The sequence below is a fragment of the Belonocnema kinseyi genome, chromosome 4 (genome assembly GCF_010883055.1).
Source record: "Belonocnema kinseyi isolate 2016_QV_RU_SX_M_011 chromosome 4, B_treatae_v1, whole genome shotgun sequence".
NCBI lineage: Eukaryota > Metazoa > Arthropoda > Insecta > Hymenoptera > Cynipidae > Belonocnema > Belonocnema kinseyi.
In genome coordinates, this window is record NC_046660.1 from 95537014 (window position 1) to 95542471 (window position 5458).

The 5458-nt window shown below is 28.7% G+C and overlaps 1 long non-coding RNA gene across 3 annotated transcripts; it reads left to right on the forward strand.

Moving 5' to 3' along the window:
* The first annotated feature begins 1118 nt into the window (after positions 1–1118).
* On the forward strand, positions 1119–5452 carry LOC117171509. 3 transcript variants are annotated; one of them, XR_004466888.1, is made up of 4 exons: positions 1119–1252; positions 1458–1636; positions 3927–4039; positions 4461–5452. It is a non-coding gene; the product is annotated as an uncharacterized LOC117171509 (long non-coding RNA). The 3 variants fall into 3 exon arrangements; XR_004466887.1 differs by lacking the exons at positions 3927–4039; positions 4461–5452 and adding an exon at positions 3221–3428; XR_004466889.1 differs by lacking the exons at positions 3927–4039; positions 4461–5452 and adding an exon at positions 3089–3144.
* The last annotated feature ends 6 nt before the right edge of the window (positions 5453–5458 follow it).

The window sequence follows — 5458 nt, forward strand, 5'->3', positions numbered from 1 at the left end:
CCGCGGTCTGCCTCTGGGCACGCTGCCATTTACTTTACCTTGATACACTTGTTTCGTTAGTCATTCATTTGGCACTCTCTCAACATGCCCGAACCATCTTAACCAATTTCTTTCCCACATGTCTATTAGCCTTTCTTATGCACAACATTCTTCGAGAATTATCTCGTTACTCACTTTGCCCATCAGAATTTTCCCGCATATTATGCCAAGAATCTCATGTCAATTGCGTTAATTTTACTCTTATATTTTTCTTGGTAGGTCCATGTCTCGCTACCATATAGAACAGTCAGTACAAATATAGAATTATGTATTGCCATTTTATGTTTATTTGATATAGTTTTACTTCTGTTAATGGGCCCTGCTCTACCAATAACCTTCTTACCTTCATTTATTCGTCTATCTAATTCATCATCTATCTTCACGTCCATAGTTAATAAGCTACCAAGGTATACGAACTCATCAACTTATTCAATTCTCTCATCATTTAATAAAATATTGCATAGTGCTTTCTCCGTCTTTTCTTAGAACACCATAGTTTTTGTTTTACTTGCGTTCATTTTGAGGCGCATGTTCGTCATGCTTGCATTCAGTTATACACCGTGACTTTGGAAAAGTATAATTGTTTGACTAGCATTATTTTTGTGAGCAGGCAAATGGGTACTTACCCGCCCCAGGAGTCTCTGGAGAGGGGTAGAAGTTTAACCAACTTTATTTCTGTGACCACACTCAGAAAGAAAACTTTCTTTAACAAAAGAAATCGTTTCTTAACCAATGTTTTTTCAGCTAACACAAAAATATATTTTAAATAAAAAAACATTTATTTGGTCCTAAAAAATGACGTAGTTCATATTTTTTGATTTAAAGAAAATATTTCTGCAATAGGATTTTTTTAATTAAAACGAATATTTGTTTGATTCAAAGAAAATTCAAACGGAAATCAAAAAATTAATATATTTGAGAACAGTAATTTAAATAAATAAAACTATTTCCTTAAATCAAAGAAATGATTTTGTCAATCTAAACCACTACCCAGCTACACGCATGCGCGGAGATAATCAGTTTGAGTATTTTGCCTTTGGCGCCTGAGTTGAAGAGACCGGCGTTCATTTGTTTAAGCGAAATGTGATTCAGGGACACTTCTGTACGTTTGGTGTATTTTTTTCAGTTACAAGTGTCCATACAGTTATGGATAAGGAAACCTGCAACGTGTTGGCGAATTGAGGATTCGCCGATAAAATCCCATTATTTTATTGTAAGTATATTATTTCCTCTATTTTATTGTGATGCAGTTCAGTGTTAACCTAACCTCATGTCCACAACGCGGAACAATGCCGGCCCATCACTCAGTTACTAAAAATTTTCTCAGCTTAATTTTTGTAGTATTTTATAAATACGTGATTTAAGTTTTGAAAAATTTTGTGACGATTTTAATTTTAATATTACACTTTTTCTCGTAGGCGAAAAAATCGACAATGACCGTCTTTCAAGACTTGATTGCACCCAGCCTAATCCAATAATTGACAAAACATTTACTTCAGAAGAAAAGCGAACGAATTTTGTATCTAAATTAAGCCTCTATCAAGGCCGAATTTTTAATGATATTTAGATCCAAGTGGAAACTGAGGACGCAGAAATGGTTAATATTTTAATATTTTGTTGCTTTGAGTATTAATAAAAAATTTGTTATGAAATTATTCTTTTTTTTGAAACAAGCATAATATACTATTATAATTTAGAAGAAAAGTTTTTTTTGCAAAATATCAGCCAAAGGTTTTACTAAGAACAAACGAGACAGCATATAAATTTGAAAAAGGATTAATATTATAGTAAATTGGTTAAAAGTGTTACGATTTGGCTAAAAATATAATGATTTTGTTGAAATTTAAACTATTTTGTAGATAATTTACCTTTTTGTTTTCAAAATTCAACAGTTTAGTTGCAGGACTTTTATCTCTTTCTTGGTTAAAAAGTCTACTATTTTCTTTTTGTTTCTAAATGCTTTTTTTAATTTAATTATTTGGTTAAATTTTTTTTTAGTCAATTTGACTTTTTTGGTATGAAATTATTCTTTTTGGTTGAAAAATTAGCTTTTTGATTCAAAATTTAAAACGTTGAGCACTTACGTATAAAATAATTTTTTTATCTGAGGTTCATAATTTTGGTAAAAAATTCATCTCTTAAGGTTGAAGATTTAACTATTTTTGTTGGTTATTTGTTTTTTCTGGATAAAAATGAATTTTTTTGATTGTGCATTGAACTATTCCATTTTTGGTTGAAAGTTTATTTTTCTTAATTGAAAATTCAACTACTTGTTTAAAAATTTCTCTTTTTTAGTTAAAAATCAACTTTTTCCTCCATTTCAGTTTTTGTTAAAAATTAACATTTTTTAGTTTAAAATTTAACTGTTTTTTTCTAATTCTTTTTTTTTATAAAATTGATCTTCTTAGTTAAAAACTAATCTTTTTCGTTGAAATTTAAACTACTTTTTTATTTGAAATTCATTTTTGTCTGAAAGAAAACATTTCTTTAACTGAAAATTGAACTAATCCATTTTTGGTTGAAAATTAATTTTTTTGTATTCGAAAATTTAACTATTTGTTTGAAAATTCATATTTTTTTAATTAGTCTTTTTTTTTGGTATAAGCTCAATTTTCTTGATAAAAAATTAATACTTTTGATTGAATTTATAATTTTAGTTCAAGGTTTATGAATTTAGTTGAAAATTTAACTATCGTGTTTAAAATTAGTTTTTTTCTGGTGGTAAATTACATGTTTAACTAAATATTTACTTATTTTATTTGTGGTTGAAAATCCAATTATTTGGTTGAAAATTGATCATTTTTAATTGAAAATTTATATACTTTCTCGAAATTTCAACGTTTTCGAAAATTCTTTCATTTGTTCCTCGAGAGTTTTATATCTTCCATCTATAAAGAAATAATTTTTCAAAGAAACAAAATTATAACATTCAGATGTATAAAGATTTTATAGGTTTTATTTTAATGAAAGAAAAACTATTTTTTTCTGAATAATAGTGTTAGTTATTACACGTTTCGTATTTTTAAACAATTTTTTGTTCTAACTTTAGACTTTGGCTGAATTTATTAGAGATGTCAAAATCCGTATTGTCAGAGTAAAGAGAAGTAAATCGGCTATTCTAAAAAAATGTTCACATATTATTTACAAGTAGTTTATATAATAGTAACTATTTTTATTAAAGGATGAACAAACCTGTACAAAGGAATGTGAAAATAATCAACCTGAATCTGCTCGTCCTATTCTTAAAAAACCGCTTAAGTATAAAAGAAGAAGTCGGTAGTCATTCTACCAAAGAACCTTGAATAGAATCTTCGAGCGATAATGGCTTTTACGTAATAACAGCCGATCTTTTGTCGAACTTTCATTTCCTGATAACATTCTATATCAGTTAAAATATGCAATTTAAAAAAATATGTTTACTTATGTATAAAATTTTATTAATTAATAAATCGTCATAGGATTTGACTATTGGTTAACAATTTATTTTTCTTGGTTGAAAAACTACTTTTGTTGAAAATTCATATTTTTTTATTTAAAATTTAAATGTTTTCCAAAACATTCGAAAACTCAACTCTCCTGTTGAAAATTTATCTCTTTCACTAGAAAAATCTTTTTGTTTTTTTTTGTTATTTTTTGCAAATGCAATGTATTTAGACGTGAGATCTTAGGAATGTAGCACGTACAGTATAATTTTATTTTAAGGAATCTGTTCCCCAATTATTTTCCAATTTCTGTGAAATCTGACCATATTTCTCCTGTTTTAAAAGAATTTCCAGATCTAAAGTCTGTGACTATTTTCATGAAAGTGTTAACATTTTCTTAAAACGAATTATAATTGCAAAAATAAAGAAAGTTTGGTCAATAAAAAGTGACGAAATATTTCACAGATGAAGTGAACCGAAAATTGCTGCTGCTCTTGCCAGCCCTGTGCCCGTCTGTTGTAAAAATTATAAAAAAGGGTTCAAAGTCAACATGGAAACCGAGTACCCAAGAATCACAGGTATTTTTTATTCTTCATGTGAAGGTACACATTTTAAGTTTTAGAATTTTTAGTGAATATCCTTTTTCAATAATACTTTTTCTCTCCTCTAAAAGAGATATAGTAGGGTGCCCAATAAAAATGTTAATTTATAAAATTTGCAAAAGCTACTCAAATTTACCCCAATATTGCAATTTTTATGACGTGCTTGCTTGTATTATTTTAATCCTATTATCATATAAAACACATTCCCTTTTCTTATTTATATCGAGTCTTATTATCAGCAACTAAAAATACAATGAAATCGGTATTATGCCTAGTAGAACCTATATAAGCGATTTTTAAAAATAATAGAACATCTTTGGCACTATTTTTCACTAAAAGGAAGAAATTTACGGGGTTAAAATATGATATTAATCTCATATAAACTATAAATTTTCAGACCCCTGGAGACATTGTCAAGTCAGTGAGAAACACTACGAGAGAAATATGGCAAGTTTGACATCCAGCTTCAGCCATTTATTATTGTAGTAGGCCCAACATTATCGGAAGTCACTGCATTCTATGTGAATATAGATAATACGAGGTATCGTTTTCAAAATATCCTAGCTGATCTTGACCTTTGCTTCAAGAGCTTCGATGTACTGCATGCACAATAGCCTAAGCCAAGTGAACAGGTAAGGCTGTTTTTGTAAAAAGCAGTTTATGCTCTTAATACAAAATGGGATAAAAAAAGCGACTCGCGTCGCAACACTTCTGGCAGCCGTAAAACACATGTAAACAAGTTCTTTAGCGTATAGAAACTCGCATAGATGGACACCTTTCTTTCTTTAAAACTTAGTCATGCGAAAAATTTAAGTAGGAAAAAATAAAATAGTTTATTTAATTTTTACTGTGAAGAAATAAGAAATTAATATCAATATGTTTCTTTGCTACATTTGTGGGCTGACACTTGAAACTTCAAGTCTTTTACTGTTTCAGTTCAAAAGTTTTCACTTTATTGCTTCTCGAAACAAATAAATATGCAAACAAGAAAATTGCACAAATGTTTTTCCAAGTTCTCATGCTTTCAAGAAGCATCTTGACAGAAATTTAATAATGTAATTATACATTCAGCGGGACTTTTCACAGCTCAGTTACATAATCAAATAGCAGTACCACGTAATGTTGTTCAAAACAGTATAGATTTTACAAAGGAATTTTTTGAGTACGGGATTTATAATATTTTGAAAGATAAAGTTTCTAGTATCTTAGAAAGAGATTTTTCTGAAGCGGATAAAAACGACTTGGAGGTCGTGTTCAATATTGCTGAAAACCCTTTTGAAGATCTTGAGTCGAAATACAAGAGAAAAAAATATTTTAGGTAAACCGGATATTTCGTTGAACCTGAGTCATATATAATTGGAGATGCTAAAACCTACAAAATAATTGTTGGAGTTA